This window comes from Pieris rapae, chromosome 1 (genome assembly GCF_905147795.1).
Source record: "Pieris rapae chromosome 1, ilPieRapa1.1, whole genome shotgun sequence".
NCBI classification, from domain to species: Eukaryota; Metazoa; Arthropoda; class Insecta; order Lepidoptera; family Pieridae; genus Pieris; species Pieris rapae.
The window spans coordinates 9476854-9496400 of NC_059509.1; positions in this window are offsets into that span (position 1 = coordinate 9476854).

The following is a 19547-nucleotide window of genomic DNA, read 5'->3' on the forward strand; positions in this document are numbered from 1 at the left end:
ATTTTCCCGCCGCCATTTTTGCTTGCAATGTAATTAATTCCGAAGGGTTACCGACGTGTGCCCGAGATGAATGGAACCGGGAAAGGGTAGGCCAATAACACGCCGGACTGCTGAAGGCTTAATTAAAATTATGTACTAAGTTCATTGCTATTTTTAAAAAATATTTTCGCTATTTACATGTTTTTCACATTGATATTTTAAATATATTAAGTATATATGTAATGGAGGGAGAGGTTAAAGACAAGGAGTTACTAGATCAACTAAAAGCAGCAAGCGACCACCTGAACAATTACTAGAAAGCACGATCTGAATATTAACAAAAGCATGAACTGCAGATAAAATATTGAAGGTAAAGACGGCATAAGTTAGTTTGTTGGCATCAGCCGTTTAGTTTCGATATTAGAATCTACTATTACATATTAGTAGCTATATCTCAAAGGCTATCAAAGGTGTCGAGGATTCTTTATTTGTACGGAATTATATTGGCAAGATCACGGTCGAATCACGATGTGAAATACAAGAATGTGTGAATTACAAGATTTATTTTTTACAAAATATGTCTTCTTAAAAAAAAATATAAAAATTCGTTTTAATATACTGTAACATACGATTGTAAAATAAATATTAGTAATTTGATAGATAGGCAATCAGAAGATATACATAAGATTTATTTTATTTATTTATTCACACTTCGTTGCTAGAAAGAAACACAAATAACACAATACACAAAAATTACAAGGGATACAACGGGCGGCCTTAATGTTAACAAGCGATCTCTTCCAGGCAACCCTAGTAAAAAAAAAGAAAACAATTAATAAAAATGATGAGTGCAAAAAGTGCATAACCAGAAGTTATATAAAAAAATATTTATATTAATCTATAGAACCTTAATCTAGAGAAAATAAAAAAAAAACAATATTAATAACTAACTAAAACTAAAAAAGCTAATCCTAAAGATTCAAGAATAGCAAATACCGATGTAATACAAAAGAAGAAGAAATACAAGAATTATACAGGTCACGATTGATCATCATATGATAAGGTTTGGAAATGTTTATATAGAAGAGTTTTAAAAGACGATAATCCGATCGGAAGACGGAAGCCAATCGTATAGACTAGAGATGGACATAGAATCGTAATTTGTACTAAGCCAAGTAATGACTTGCAAATTTTTAAATGGAACGTACAGAATTTGCTTCAGTTCAAGTTCAGAACAAATAACGTAAATAATTCCACTCTACATCTCGAATTCGAAATTAGAATTGCTTTTAGCGTCACCACATCCTGAGTGACGAGGCGCTTTTCAATCAACTGTGTATCGGTACAACGCTCTCGCCTAGCATTACTAGGTGCTAGGGCTGGCTATCTACTAAGTGTAGAAGACTAAGGGGCTAAGTCATAATATCTATATAGAGAGTCAAACATTTATTTTAATTGTATAATAAAAAAATATATTTAAAGAAACTGTACTTAGTTTACGATTAGAATTTGCCCTGATATTTAATAAGCATTGAAATCACTATTAAACTTCTAGAATACAATGATGTATGTATATGCAGGGTGATAAAATTGTTCATAATTTTCCAGTATGCATGATAGTGTTTGTGTTAGCCCTACATCTCTCGAATGGAGCGACTCAAGTCTGAATGTCTCGCTGAGCTGACAAGCGGTTATTTGAGATGTACAGATGTATCTTTAAAAGTGTCCATGTACAAAATTTATTCCTTGCATTCTATGCAATATATTTATATTTAGCAAATTACTAACCAGAATATATTAAATTAAAAAAATACAGATAAAACCAGCAAATAAAACAAGCTGTATTCAAACAGATTTATGTATTTTACTTTGTATGTAACATGATCTCTTGGGAGTGTAACATAAAGACTAACTTTACGGGTTACTTACTTACTTAATGAGGGTCGTGCAAAGAGGAGGGAACTAACGCTGTGTACAAGCTATAGTATTCAATTTAAACATAAATATGGCGGTCTAGTAAGTACTAAGGCTCACCGCCCGATAGCACCACTATTGCAAGAGCAATAGTGTTGCTATACAATATATCTTGCTTAGAATATTCTCGTACATAGCTGCTGTAAAAGTTTGACCCGAATGGGACGCGTAATTTTGTTTTAACCAGGTTGTGGCAGCGAGCGTGTCCACGGATTTAAGGAAAATGGAAAATGAGCAAGATCGGTCGGCGATTAGGTTTTTGTATTTTGAAGAAAATCGCGCAGCGAAATCAAAGGGCGCTTGGATACACTGTTCGCTGACTCTTCTCCTTCGATGGTGACCCGCAAAAATTAGTTTAACACGTGACAACGTGGTCGCACATTGGTTTTTGATGATGGCTCATGAGGTGATACGAAAACGTCTACCACAGACGATAACGTGACAAAATCGAAGATGTCGTATTAGAGAAGTAATTATTGAAGGCGCGTGGGATACATGAGACGGTAGGCTTCTCAACACAGCGCGTGGGTCATGATCATTTCAGAGCAGTTTTTGACGACGTTTAAGCGCAATCCGAAGAAGGCGATACAATGGTACACACCAGAGACCAAGGATCAGTCGAACCAGCGGATTTCACGTATGCTATGAAGAGTAGAAGTATGCCGGCTAGAAGTCTGTCTCATCGGTTGGAAAGGTGATGACTACTGTCTTTTGGGGCTCAAAAGGTTTAGTGATCTAAATCCACTACCTGCAGAAGGGCGAAACGATCACAGGTTTCTACTATGCCGAAATGCTTGATTATTGTATTGATTGATGACAAAACGACCCCATTTGAAAAAAGAAAAATTGCTTCGATCAGGGTTCAATATACTAAGTACGAATACTTATCGAAACTGAGGTATACTATCGATACTTTGGGTTCGGAAGGAAATTACCCGTGAAGGTGTTAATACCAAAAAAAAAAACAGGGCAACAAATTCAAAAACAAAAGAATTGGATTTATTGGCTTCTAAATTTATTATCATCGCACTTCCCAACGGGGCCGATGAATCTCTGTCATTCGTGCAAGCCCTATTAAAATCGCTCGTTGTGCCTACAAAAGCTTTGAAACCGTGATGGATGGGAAAAACTTTTCCTTTTTTTTGACTGCTCCACGGGGAGTGCGATTCTGTTCAGTGTCATTTTCAATACGTTAATCTAAATCTTTAGGACTATTGTTTTGTTTGCGGTTTTTTTTAATAAAAAGCATTGGTAAATAAGCCCAAATATGAAATTTTTATTTTTGCAGAACTAGTTCTAAAGAGAATAAACACATTATTACATCGTTCCTTCAGAGTCAAGTATAATAATTATGACCTTTCTAGTTTTCTCGCACCATAATATGGCAGAAGAACATGAGTGATTAGCTGTTGACACAAATCTTGTGACTGACATAACTCGAGAGAGTACTAATTACATCATGATCTAGATTGTATATACGTAGTTTACAGTGCCAAACTTTACCATATTATTTACTACACATCTATGTTCCCTGATTTTTCATACGCAAGTTGCTGTATGTCTTTCTGTGCTGATTTTTTTTGGGTGCAAGGCATGTCGGAATTCTTACGAATTCTTTTTTCATTGTACGAACGAGTGTCAAATGCATATTGAAAAGAAGAGTGGAAGTCGTATGCAGAAGCTATTAACACTGCTACATGTTTAGAAAATTACTACAAATTTTAGTATTCTTTCTGTAAAGTAAATAATTGTAAAGATTGTAAATAATTACAATCGATTCCAAATATTTATATTACACTTCCATCTAATTAAAAACATTTCATATAAACATGAAGACTTCAAACGTTTTATTTCGAAAGAAAGCTTCAAATATGTCCATAATTTTATCAACTTAATCCATCTGAGTTCTAATTAAAATTGATGTTTCGACTTGAGGAATTCGCTTTTATTTCTTATATATTCATTTCCTTCCTCTTAATTTTCTTAACTTTCTTTTGGTGATTTATTATTGTTTTTCTTTTTCAAGCAATGCTTATAATATATTTCTCCTAAGTCCCGTAATCAAAATTCGGAATGTTACAAGAAACTTTTCAGATTTACTTCACATTCATAAACAGGGAAGGCTCTTATTACATTTTTTTTCTGCGGTGTTAAAAGAAAAACAATTATTGCCATAGAAATTATGTTTATTTTCATAACATTTATCCAATCTACTGTTCTCCGTTTCTAGGGTAAGAGAGATTCATTGAGGCAATAGAACCAACTCAACGCTTTGACCTAGACCAATTGAGAAAAAATATCAAATGGGTTAAGAGTTATTAATAAATATAAATTAATGAAATGTATATAGATACTAGCGGATCCGACAGACGTTGTCCTGTCTACACGTCTTTCAAACATCTCATCATCCCAAATCATTTCAAAATTTCAATTTTTAATAAGACATTTTGATGAAAATTATTATTCAAATGTTATGACAATATCTAACGATCCAGCACATGATGACACACGATATAACACAATGATAACAAAACTTTTTTTAAATTTCGGGACAGACTAAAATTAAAATTCGAATATTATTTAAAATTTGACACTGCGATGGTAGCGCCGTCTGTCGGATCCAATGTAAAACATTCCAAAATCAACAACAACTAATAAATTGAAAATTAATTAAAAAAACATTATCCAGCGGACAAAATTGTGAATCTAAACCATTCCCCCTTGAACACACTCAAAAAATTTCGTCTAAATCGGTCCAGTCGTTTAGGAGGAGTTCAGTCACATACACACGCACACAAGAAATATATATATTAAGATGTTTCAAAACATAAGTTTTTCTACACACGCAATGAATAAATTTTGGAATCGGAAAGTCCAAATCAGTTTGATACCATATTTGGCCCGCAAGCGCGTTTCCGTCTATCTTTCTACCGGATTTTGAATTTGGAACCGGATCCGATTGGTCGGTAAGAATTTCTTGGCAACAGTTAACGCCTCCAAGTTCTGAATTTATAAAGTCGTGTTTTTCAAATTTTTACGCTGGAGTTGTTATAACGGTTTTATTACAGACACGTGATCTGTATATTTATGAATTGAATTTATTAAACTTCGTTTCTTTTTAATATTGCTGGCTATTTTATTATGTTTATTGTTTGGGATTGTTTTATTGATTAAAAAATAGTTGGAACCTAGAACGGTTACGTACTTACTAACAATATTTAAACTTTTTTAACTTTATGGAAGCGTTATCCATTTTACTATTAGTTTGTATATTGTCAGTATTGTTATGCTAAATCAAGTAAATTAAAATAATCAGCTACTACAGAGATTCAAAAGGTTCATTACAGACGCTACACATAAACGTGACTGGAATGGAGCGCAATACGATCAAATGCTGCTAATTAGATATTGACATTAATTGATTGTCATCTGGTTAGTTCTTATACACAAATATTTTGCATAAGTTCATAGATAGCCAAAAAAAAAATTACGTAATACTCACGTGTTAAAATGTCTCTATTGTGAAATAATGTCAGTGGAATGTAACCTGTGTATCCTACAAAGAGTTAATAAAGTAACGTTATTTATGAGGTAGAAGTAGAAAAGTAGTATTGACCTCCTCGATAAAAAAATATTTATATTTATTTATTTATTCCACTACATTTTTCTGTCTTAACAGTTCTACTTACTACGTAACTACTAATTCTATAGAACTCCAAAATAATTCCCACACCAATTATCCTACATAAAAACATTAAAAAATAAACTTATACGCCTAAATCTTATAACTAATAATATAGCAAGCAACTCTTGTGAACTCAGCCAGTGGACAAACAAATAGGTCTACCTCAATAGAAATTTTGTTGATTATCTGTATTGCTCGCGTGAGTGGCGCTTTGCTAACCAAGTTTGAATGTGCGCGCGGTACATCCAAAAGTTTAGACGTAAGCCTCAGGTTTCTACTTGGTACCCGTAGACCCAGTCTCTCCATTATATCCGGATTTTGCACCCGACATGAAAATATATAACAAATTACCGGGAAGTTGGAAGAGTGAGGCAAATAACAAAAAAAAAAATATTATAAAAGAAATGTTATTACACTGTTACAGAGTATCTGACCGAAAGACTTTCATGTATTTTATAAAACATAGGTTTATGTTCAGTATATTCTCCTTTTCGCAGTGTAAAAGTAAAGCACTAATCTATCTATACTATGTTTGTATCTGTATTAACTATGGTGGAGCATGCCCTTCATATAATTACCAAGGTTCTTATTGACTCCTTTTAATAATTATTTTGTCGTTATAAAGAATTGAAATCCTAAGAGCAAAAGATTCACGTTTTAAATACAATAATTCATAATTTTAATCCGTAAAAAAGTGTTTTTCTTTAAATGTATAAAAGTTATGTTAATAAAAGAAAAAATATACCAAAATACAACTAATGTATGACATTAGTTGTATTTTGGTATATTTCTTTTCGAATTCAAAAATTATAACATACTGAATGAAATTATAGATTTGAGTTTATTGCATTCCGTATCTTATAATTGAAATACAACTGTCAAACTCAAATACGTCAGCTTCATTATAACATTTGTAATTTACTCATTTTTCTAAATTTTGCGCCCCTTTTTCCTTAATTCCTCTCGCTATGCTAATTTCTTAAAAAAGTATATCATTTCTAGACTGACTAATCTAATTAACTATAGATTTGTATTAAAAAAACTGTTTGTTTGGATTTATCGAGGCTAAATGACAACTTGGGAAATTGCAAGTAAAATATATAGGAACATAAATTTTAGTTCATTCAAAGCAAAATAAACTTGTGTACCTATCGACTGCAAAATAAAAAAATCAAGCAATACAAAAAACAATTTTACGTATTACGCCACAACTTGACGTATTTTTGTCATCTTAAACAGTGGTTAGTACGTGAGTTTCCCTATTGGTGACGCGGGTCGCATAAATGAGAAACGAGAATTTATTGCCTAATTTCAAATCTCGTACGAGAATTATTATTGCATTGTATTCGAGTACTTTTATACAATCTCTTTATTTCAACACCCTAACAACGAAACAAAACTTGTATAACGCACTTCATCATTACTATACTACTATAACCATCCTACCTTTCCTTAATAAGATTCTTAAACAAATCATTCATCAGCAATTAAGTATCTTTCACAACAAACACAACTTTAATAATTTAAGTTTTCACCTTGTGCACAGTTCGGCTATTATACTAACTAACTAACTATTACAGTGAAAAATACAAAACTCACAATACTTACGTTCCTTGACTTAATGTTTTTAATTCTGTAGATTTCGATGTCCTATTTACCCTGCTCCATTCTATCAACGTGATTTACTGATTCAACAGCTATCTGTAAAATCGCTAGTAACTAACCAGGTAACTGTCGACTGTCGAGAGGGTGGTGTTCTGACGTTTTTGACGTGACAACATCTTATAATTCGATGGAGCCGACTGCACGCACGAAAAAACATGACGCATGCGGCGTTACCTCGCTCCGAGGCTTTCCATTAAGGGCTTGAAGTGCAAGCGAGAGTGCGTAACGAGGGACAAAGAGGTACAATCGGCTTCCGCGTTCGACATCTGTCTCTGTCCTACGGAGCAGCCGAACTCGGTACAAATAAACGTAACTTAATCAATTCAATTATGATTTTTACTTACCTTTTTCTCTATATCCATATAAAATATCTATCAAACAAATAAAATAAAAATTTAATTTTTTGAAAAATGCAACTATTCCATCAGTATTTTCTTATGGCGTTGTTACGTACAACTATCAGACTATTACATAAAACAGTAAACTGACTTTCCAAATTTACTTTTTTTGTAACGTATTATTTATATGTCTAAGGTAACCAAGCCAACTATATACTACTCATATCGTCTAATATTAACCACAAGAAAAGTAGCCAAGGATAACCTGAGTTCTCTTGGGGCGTAATGATTTAATTTGGAATTATCTTATTATAGCAATCAATTGCGAATTTCGCAGGTCAATGTACTATTCCCAGGATGTTAATGATAATATACTAACCGCTAATACGGACGGCTTGTTAGTTTATTACCATTTGTATATATTATATGGTTCATGTATCGTCATATAAGTAACGAAGGACGATTTATAGGATATACCTATATATTTTATCGCACCTTAAGTAATTTTAAAAATCAGTGGTTTTACAGCCTTTTTAGGTCTCGATTTCTGTATGTGTTTAAGGACAAATAATCCATCTAAAATCAAGTAGGATCATCCTCTTGTGATTGACTCACGCCGTGGACTTTTTAGGTCTAAGACAAGCCCGTTTCCTCGTTATGTATTCCTTTACCGCTAGACCCAATGTGCAAATGCGCACATAGAAAGAAAGTCCATTGGTTGCACTCGAGGATCGAACCTCAGGGACAAGAGTCGCACGGTGAAGCGAGTGTGAAGATGCCAAAGCATGTGGCTAGAGAAAGTTTATTTTAGTACTCATTGCCGGCATACTTCAAAAACGGGCAGAGGAAAAATCTGGCAAGTTCTCGGTCTGAAGATTTGAATGTTTTAATACATTTACAGTGAATTCAAGACTGACTCAATCACATGACATACTTAAAACAACGGATTTGTTAACAATAAAAGATAATTATACCTATGCAAAGTAATTAAAATATTATAACAAATGAAACATTCTCGTTGGTTTGGAAATGCTTACTGAAAGCTTCAACAAAAAGTAGCATTAATTAAAAAGCTATAATAACATGCTACTTCAACCAAAAGCAGGCGACCCATTTCTCTTCCGTAATCAGCTTTAATGCAAATAAAAGTCATCGCAAAGTTTAACAATGCAGATTATTCGTTCGTAACGGGTAGAAATTTAATTAAAAACATAATATTGTTTTCATAAATTCACCTGCAAACTTGAAGTCGCAAAGATGCCGCAGCCATCGCCGCGAAGCCTACACTATACAGGGCGTCCCACGGCGATGCCACACGGAGGGAAAGTACCTTAAATGTTAATGATAGGATATTTTACTGAAAGAAGACATCGTTTAATTTTTAATAATAAGTAGAACTGCATTCACGGATTTTTTGAAAATCGCCTACCTCAACCGGGAATCGAACCCGCCAAATGTGACAGTAAAATTTCATGTATTTTATAATAGCGTTTGAAAGGGCTACTCATAAGCATTATTTTTTCCTTTGTCTGTTGTATACAAATTCTCACTCTTTTAATAATTTCTCTCCCTGTCGATTTACTTATTTTTGCATGGTGGATGTTTAAAATAATACATCTAAGTTCATTTTGTAACTCCTGCACACTGTTGTACCGGTTCCTGTAAACTAAATCTTTTACATAACCCCATAAAAAAAATCAAGTGGTGTTAGATCTGGGGATCTCGATGGCCATCTAATTTGTCCAAAAGTGCCGATCCAGGAAGGAAAATGTTCATTAAGAAACTCGGCTGTTCTCCTACTGTAATGAGCCGGAGCCCCATCTTGCTGGAATATGAGATTTCGTCGATCTGCATCAGGAAGATTATTAATCTCATTTCTTAAAATCTCAAGAGAAATTATTAAAATAGTGAGAATTTGTATACAACAGACAACAACAACGGATCACATTTTGAGCATTTGATATTTTTTTTTTAATAAAATGTAAAATTTTATGTTTTTAGTTTCATTTAATATGCTAGGTTATGAAGGAAAAAATAATGCTTATTAGTAGCCCTTTCAAACGCTATTATAAAATACATGTAAATTTACTGTCACATTTGGCGGGTTCGATTCCCGGTTGAGGTAGGCGATTTTTAAAAAAATCCGTGAATGCAGTTCTACTTATTATGAAAAATTAAACGATGTCTTCTTTCAGTAAAATATCCTATCATTAATATTTAAGGTACTTTCCCTCCGTGTGGCATCGCCGTGGGACACCCTGTATAGCTTTTAACGTACACTCAGCACTCTTAGGTCATGCACCATTGCAAATACCTCAATATCTTCCATCTCATTCATCTCTAGCTAAAATTGTCTTTAATTTTCGCAAGATTCACACATCTTAAAGTAAACTCTGAATGAACATCGGATCCATCCGTTTATTTAAAATTACTATTTTTTATTTACAAAAATAAACCAACTCGATTCCAAGGGCTTAATATATGAACAAGTAACTATTTTGTTTTTAACTTTTTTAGTTTCAAACGCGTAGAAAGAGATCTAGTCGTAGTGATATGTCTACTAAGTCGGATAATTGGTATATTTTTGCTACCATAAAAGTTAATTATTTTACTAAATTTTCTTCTACGAATGGCTGCAATAATGGAAATTAAAAGCTAGTGCGAAGTCAGTACACGTGACCTTTAGAAGAGGAGTCTGCCCATCTGTAAAGTTGGACCAATGTATTCTGCCCCTTTAGCGAAGATGTGTAAGATATCTTGGCTTAATATGGCTGGATAAAAAGCAGAAGCTACAGCTTAAGTAAAACAGCCTTTACTAAATGCTATACGATACGTAAAGTCATCCTAAAGCCCTTTGCCTATTTTTTTATAAGAAATTAATTATAAGTTAGTTGGGTGCTTTTTTAATTGTCTGAATTTTTTCGTAACTGTATTAATAGTTCTTCAGTACACGTGCGAAACCATCATTGCAACTTGTTCCGACTGTCAACCCTACGGCTGCGCCTCGGCATGGACTCTTTGCAATGACCCACACTCTTAAAAATAAAAACTATTTTATGTTCTATCAACAATAGGTTTTCACAGCGCACGCGATGACAGTGTTTTTATTATGATGTACAGAGCCATATTATTGGCGATATTGCTGATATGTGCAGCTTTCTAAATGTGAAAGAATTCTAAATACACCAGGATACACGCCGCGTCTTCTAAATGGGTACTAACTAATGAATCTTAGAGTAGTTTTATGTTAGTACCTAACACGATAACACACTGTAATAACACCTAACAAAGTGTCCATGGACGGCCGTATAACTTACGGCCGTCCATTAGCCTATAGCTAAAATTTCAGATGAGCCTGCCTATTCGGCTTTTTATTACAAAAAAAAAAGCCTTATTTGGACATTAGTATGTAAAAAAAGGACATCAATCATATCACTTCATAATGCTAATTACTTCTGCGAATATCATTATGTTTTTTCCTATTTTAGGCGGTAATTTAAAACCTCAGTCTACTCAAAACTTATTAAGCTTACCGGTAGCATGCATTTTATCAGCTTAGCAAGCCCATATTATATAGACTATAAAAAAATATAACGTTTCTGAGAACGTGTGAGAACCAGTGCTATTGTGCTAGTGTGAATTATTTATTTATGTATAAGTATGAAAACTCAATATAACACAATTTATTTTCGCTTCAGTAAAATGTCGAGAGGTGTTGTGTTTGTAAAACCACTTCTCTAACTTTTACCAATAATAATACTATGCACTATTTATTTCTATTCAACCAAATAAAAGAGAAAAACTATTAAATGTTCAATAAATTTATGTATTTTATTTTATATTTTTGGACATTTATTGAACTTGTTTTGAATCCTATATGAAGTATAAATTCTTGAAGTTACAATATCATCAATATAGGACAGACAGAAAGGCTATATATAAGGCTTACGTGGCAAACGTTATCTTGTAGTAACAATAGCGACTACAACGTGTTCTCATAAGCCGTATGTGCATGACTATGATCTAACAATGACAGATTTTCATAGTACAATTGTGTTATGATGTATAAATAAAAAACCCGCGTAGTAAGTAATACTTGTACAATTATTGGTAAATATAACTATTTAACGACACAAATCGGTTATAATGGATTCTTGCCACGTAAGGCAGAGTAGCGCGCAGTGTGGCAGGCAGCCAGGTCGTCTCCCTAACATTCGCTTACGATCCTCAATATTTTATTATAATGTATGCAATAATATAACACCATAATGTATAATATTTTCAAATATTAAAGAGATATTTAAATGTTGGTTTTATGCTTATAATATTTAACTGACGTACCAAATAAATGCTTTTAGTATATCTTGCACTCCTATTCCCGCTATTTATTTTTTGTAGAGAACTGGACTGAGGTTTACCTGATATTAAGTGGGATGTCACCTACGAGCACGCCTGTCCAAGAGATGCCTGAACCCATTGTCTAGGGAAGACGGAACAAGTACAACTCTGTTAAATACCAATAATATTTATTACGATAATTAATTTAGGCCTATCATCATGTTATGAAGTTTTAAAAATAATGACTATATACATCGAATGACAAAGCACATCCTACTAAAATTTTACTAATTACTATAAACAAAATACATATAAAGAAACTTAATTCAGTCAAAATTAATATTATATTTTGTAATTGTTCTCACGTGCGTACCCACGAGCTAACAGATGTATTCAATGTCAATTCACGTAAAAAATTAATAGGTAATGCTTTTTATAAGACTAAAAGTACAACAATAGCTCAAAGCTGTATGAGCCACTGGCATGCCTTTGTAAGCTGAGAACGGAGAATCTTGTTATTAGGAAAACGTTGTATGCTGAGCAAGTAGATTAGTGTTCAAAATACTTGCTAAGCCAATTTAGTTGAACCATTACTTAGCCTAACAACTTCTTAAGTATGTGTCCGAAGTTTTGACCGGAGTTTCGGCGATATCTCTCTAAATTATAACGTTTATAACTTAATGTGAGCGTCAACTAAGACTGGCGCAAAAAAGTTGGTACAGTGTTAATTATTACAAACAAAAAACACTAAATGCGTTGGGCGCATAAAAATTGAATAGCCGATGTTACCCCGCAAGTCTATTACGTTGAGACATATGTATTTTTTAATTAACTTTTAAGTTAACACTATGAATGGCCCTTCTATGTGAAAACCGGATTAATTTTTAAATTTAGTCATAGTTTCTTTTTTCGCTGTGTCCAGAAACTAGAAGATGTATTTGAGAACGTGATCTCCTTACTATGACCTTCCATAGTAAATTTTGAGTTAAACTTTGAGCTAACTTAATATAATAAATACTTAACTAATAAAATAAATAACTTAATATAAAATAGAATAATCGATAATTTATTTTTGTTATCTATATATTATTGGAATATAACCGTTATATTATCATAGTCAAAAGTTAAGTATTCAAAGTTGGTGTATGCCAGGAATGTTGTAATAAATCCAGCCTGAAGCAGACAGAGTTTCAATTGGTGCTCTTGGTCGAAACGTATTTGCTATGTAAGTTCAAAGTTGCAAGTTCATACGAGCAGTTTTCTTTTGAAACTTGGACGTATGGGTCCGGATAAATTTGTTACATTCGTGATTTATTTCCTTTTTATTTTTCTTAGACAGTTTTAGTTTGAAATCTAAATCGTTAGTAATCATTTACCACTACACAGTATTTTTGTTACGTGATATAGTACAATAGAATTTTTGAGCTAGCCGTTTGAGCAGAGCATTCACAGTACATTTTATAGATAAATCTTATCAACACTATTTTGACTACTATATTTTTATTTAGGTACTCTCTAAGATTACTCAAGGCACACCATAGGAGTAGTAAAAAGATTCTAAAAGATTGTAAAAGATTCTGAATATTTACTTGATTTGAATTTAATCCTCAAGACAACATAACACGTTCACAAAATGTCATTACTCTGAGCCCAGTCTAATAAGGTTACCCAAAATCGAATTGCCAAAGCTCACGTCCATTCTGACTTCGGGTAGCAAGTCATAAAACTCGGCCCGCCGCGCCGTGTATTCTAATAAAGAAGACAACCACTTCCAATTTTCGATCGTAAAAACGAAAAAAAGTACGCTAGGCCTTTGAAAATATATCCAAAACCTTACTGAATGTGCTGTGGAACGAAATGGCCAGTTTACGGTGTACCTATTTTACGATATCATATAAAACCATATAAAATTTGTTTTTCTTTTAAAGAACTCATTTTGGAATTGTTGCGTATTACGTAGAAACGTTGGAATTAAATAATTATTTAATTATTACTTAAAATAAATAATTATAAGACTTATCACCTTATACGTTGATCAGTATGAATTTATCAGGAAACTTTTGGTATTTTACTTATTATTTATTTTACAATCATCAATAGTTATACAATTCAAGCAAGTATTTTAAGGTTAGATTAATTGTCAAATTAGGTATTGAACATAATTATTCAGATATGTACTATTTGATCATTAGTTTCAAGTGAACGCTCATTCAAACCTCATGTGGTTGAAGATCGCAAGAATATAAAAAAGCGCATTTTAATAACAGCCAAATAATAGAATAAAGAAAGAAAGAAGTCAGTGGCACTATAACCTCTTTAGGTCTTGGCCTCAGATTTCTGAATCTGTTTCATGATAAATTTGTAATAGGCAAGTAGGTGATCAGCATCCAGTGCCTGACATACGTCGTCTTTTTGGGTCTAAGAAATGTCGGTTTCCTCACGATATTTTCCTTCACCGTTCGAGCAAATATTAAATGCGCACATAGAAAGAAAGTCCATTGGTGCACAGCCGGGGATCGAAGCTACGACCTCAGGTATGCGAGTCGCATGCTGGAGCCACTAGGCCCACACTGCTCAATAATTATATTTTATACCTTAAAAGCGAATGAAAAAGCAGACACAAACAAAAGCAGACCAAACAACTGCAATAATTAAGTTTTTCTTTCGAAAAGGCGGTGCAGCCTATTCAGTATTAAAGGGGGAAATCTAACGGTACAGGTAACACAGATGTTGATAGGACCTGGTAGATTTTCATCGTTTCTTTCATCATCTATATTACTGATTAAAAGTTTAACAAAATACAGCCTTGCTAGTATAAAGCTAAAGAGACGGTTGAATATGTCCTTATTGTTGTCCAATGTATGGCTAGGAGTGGTACAACACTGAACAAACTGTATAATAAATCTACCAGAAATTAACTTCAAATAGATAATGCTGAACCAAAATTTAAGGCATCTTCCTTAGATTTGCCGTAAATAACATTTATAAAGTTGTTAACATATTTAAATTATGTCTCTGATTTTCTTCGATAAGGTGTAGTAAATTGATGCTTATTACTTTATATAACTTTCCTAATACATTATATATATATTCCGCAAAACATTTTCTCTCTCTTCTTCCATATAACTAAATGGGTCTTATTATATATGTCTTAACTAATAGATAAAGATCTGAGTGTCGAAAAAAGCCTTGTTTATTGGACATTACAGAGAAGTTAGCGAACAGTAATTTGTACTGAGATTCTCATTGTCTGTTAATATTTGCAGGTTCAAAAACCTGTCTGTGCCCTGTGTATAAAAAATGTATTTACCACTACCGTATTTGCGGTTCAACAAAGGTGATAATTTGTATACATTAACATAAAAATCAGCAGAGATTAATTAAATTTTCAATCATATTTTTTAACACACGTTCCACATCAGTTAATCAGGTACCAACTGACAATTTATCTAAAAATGGTATTAATTTTATGTGAGTTTTATATTTTTCGTAAATTACACAAGCCTGTGTGGTTTCCATCCAGCCGTCATTCCAAAGTCTTCAAAACGTCGACGGATATAAATAATTCAAACACAGTTCATTATACGCTACTGATTTTCTAACAGAGGTGTGTTTTTCAATTCACCTGGAGCTTGAAATCTACCTCAATACGCAGCAAAAGAAATACTATTCACGTAAACACTCTCACCTCTTTTTACTTGCTCAACAGAGCGACATCGCTAACCTTTTAGTATGCTAAGCGGATTTCCTGAGACCAACGAAAAGTTTCAAATATCTTTATTTCTAGAAAAAGTTATATTTTTAATGTGTAATTTGTCATTATTTATAATAACACAAACTTTAATAATTATATATTTAATAGAACGTCGATGGCGTGTGTTAGGCTCAGAAGGCATCAGCCTTGCCTATTAGAAAAAACACAAATGATCAACAAAAATAGATACAGAAATAAATGCAAAACTTTAGAAGACTGAAATATTGAATTGAATGAATGAAAATATAAGCACAGTTATTACCAGTACGTAATTATACAAAACATGGTTATTTAAGTTAATACAATTGTATAGACTACGTAATATTAAATCTTTAAATTATACGGGCATTATCAATGCTTTTTGTGGGAAGATAAGCCTCGGTAGTTATAAATGCTGTTTCACTACACGAAGGTATTTCTTGCGAAATTTCAGCACTGATATGTTTATCAATGACAGTGAAACATATCTCATAGATTGCCTGTATTTGGATTGTGTTTTAGACTAAATAATAAAATATTCAAGTTAGTTTATTGTTGTGAAACTACTATTATTTATTTAGGTAATACATTACCTACATATATAATGTGTGTGTGATTGTTATGTGCGGATTTTAAAATAGGTGCATATTTTTACGTTTATTTAAATTCTTCAAGTTTCTCCACCTTAATGAGCTGAGAGTAATTGGGCAAAAAATGTATTTGTACATAGCTGGGAATAAAAGAATAAACCTCAGCATTCAGAGGCTCACACTTAAGCCACTTGCAATAGTGGTGCTATTCATATGATGGCTACGTATATAGTTATATTTTATTCATATACAAGAATTTATGATTATTTGCGTAGTTAACTGCTCAAGACACTAGAGCATGACTTACTTAGAACCTAATTTGTTAGCGTGCTAACTTTCATACAGGCACATTCAATCGAAGGTTTTTTACTTTTTTGTTAAGGGTGGCCATATTTCACTGACAGATTAACCCTGTAACTCCGGGCTTAAATCTATATAATTTTTGCTTCACTGATTACAGTTTTACTTGAACTTTTTAATGAGTGTTTCCGGCTTTTTCAGGAATTATTGAATAAGTAAGATATCAGTAGAATCAATAAAAACTGGGGATTAATTATATATTCAATAAACATAACAATAATATTTATTATAAATTAAAAACATTGGCTGTATAATTAAAAAATTGTTACAAGTAGGTTTATAGGAGGAGACGAGATATACTATAAATACTGTTGCTTTGTATACATAAATAAAACCATGTCAACCAAAGCGTTCACAATCATAATGAATGGAGACATTTGAAAAGGCAACTTCAAAAGTAGACTACGTAACGCTTTATACGAACATTAAAAATTTATAGCCCATAGTCTTGGATATATGCACACATCTGCCACTACCCACGATACTCTTAACTTTATTCTTTTCCAACTTTGACACTTCCCCGAATTTACAAGGAAACTTTCACACTATCTCTCAAGTCGTTTTAGTTCGGACGTATAAAACGATCCCTGTTAATTATCTGTGGGAGGACATACAACTGAATTACAATATTTCTATCGAATTAAACTACTTGACTATTTGTTTATTTTCTATAAATTAATTTAATGTACGTTAAAGTTGTTTGCGTTAATTATTAAAAACATTAAAGCTAAAGAAATAAACTCCTGAATATTTTTTTTTATATTTAAGCAAGTATTTAAAAGAAAGCATATAAGACCTTCTTATTTTATTTTTTAAAGAATTTAATTTTTTTTAATATTTGTAATTTTTATATTAGCATGGAAATTTATATGCATTCTACCGAATCAAGCATGACAATTGACATTTGACATTAAATAAAGATACAAATAGCCATAAATAAAGACGGATTCCAACATCATATTTACCAATCGCTGTTGGAATATTGTTTTCTACTAGAATTAAAACACTTGTTAGTCTACAAAATAGAAAATAAACAAAAAGAGTAGAATTCTGCATAGCCTTTACGTTTTTAAAAAAAAATAAGTACTGCTTAAAGTGGTTGTAGGTTAATAATTGTGGTTTTATAAATGTCAAATAATAATATTAAAATATAAATGTAAAAGTTAGCAATAGACACATTTTCTCAATATAATATCTTTGGCAAGGTAATTCAAGACATCCACAGAGCCATTGTCAATGACAACCATATTGATCGTTACTCCAAAAACAGTCACAATATCTCTCCCTTTTGAAATAGCTTTTTCTCACACAAGGTCTGTGTTTGCTTGAAAAATATCGTTCCATACATTTTCTCATTCACCGTAGGTACTTAAGATAAGCATTTAAAAGCTGTTAAATATGATGTCGGAGAGGGAAATTTATTGACTTCTTGTTGACGATTTTATTGCTATAGTTATAGAAACGTATTTTTTATTAAACCCAAATGTTAAGACAATTAAATATTGTGGGCTCTGGCAATTTGGTTCCACTTTAAAGATTTCTTATTATCTATTATTAGACATACATATATAGGGAACTATTTGTATTTGTTTGATTAATTAAAACCTAATTGAGGAATCTATTTGTTTTTTTACTTTAATTAAGAAAGTTTGTTGTAAATATCACAAATAAAAAAATATTAACACGAATGCATCAAGTACTTAACTTTGTTTTGTGGATTTAAAACTTCCAAACCGACCCCATATTTGTCACGTCTGAAATTTTGTGGAGGTCATGCGGCCCCTGCCAACTCGAAACTTCGTTCACTCTTCGCTACACTTAGTAAAGTGCCCAAACAATTTTGCGCCCCGCAAAATAGTTGAAATTTTCTCCCATATAAGCTTGCCAGACATTTCCGGAACTTATGTTAGTCTAGGATCTAAATTGTTGTATCTGGTTATCAGTTATAGATCCCTATTTTCTTTAGACACTAAATTCTAATAGAGTAAGTTATAAAAATATACATAATTTTTGATTTAAAGTTTTTTTGATGACTTTTCAATTGTTTTAAAAATATACTTGCTCGTTACTGCTATCCCGTGACCCTTTAATACAACGAACCTATCTAGACGTGAACTACATTTATTAATTATTAACCGAAATTCCCTTCAAATCTATACTATCAATACAGGCAAACAATGATTCATTATAATTGTAATATAATCTAACCGTTTGAAGTCGACACCTTCTTTGTTCTTAATTAATCTGTTTCGTATCTATTCAGTTTATATGGATTAAGAGTAAAGTACTTTGAAAATGGAAGCACTTGAAGAGCTTTAATTTAAAGAGCAATTATTGATAAGTCGACTTCTAATAAATAGATTTCAGCCATTTTAATGAGACTCAGATCGTCTCGTCTTTTTAAAATTAATAAATTAATCAGCAGTTCAAGAACGTATTGTCATTATAAATTTCATAATGAAGTTCTGTTTTTATTTGTATACATCATGAAGAAAAGTATTAATAGTTTACTCGTGGTGTGGTTAAAGTTCAGATTCATATCTGAACTTTAATATAAAGTAATTGATAGGTAAATATATTAAGTTTGTAGAATAGCGAAGACTACAAGTAGTTTTCCATCACATACATTGCAAGACGTTAAAGATAAAAAAAATGTTAAAGGGTTATACCTAATACCTATACCATATTTTTCTAAATGCGAAGTTTTTTAGAGGTAAAATAAAACTCGTTTAGATAATTTAATGTAAATCAGTATCAAGTTATTTATTATATTCACGAATCTGCTCATTTTTTTAATACTAGTCAAAATAAAAATACTAGTCAAAATTTTACAAAGAAGCTGAATACCTTAGAATTAAAGTTATATCTATTATAAAGAACGGTTA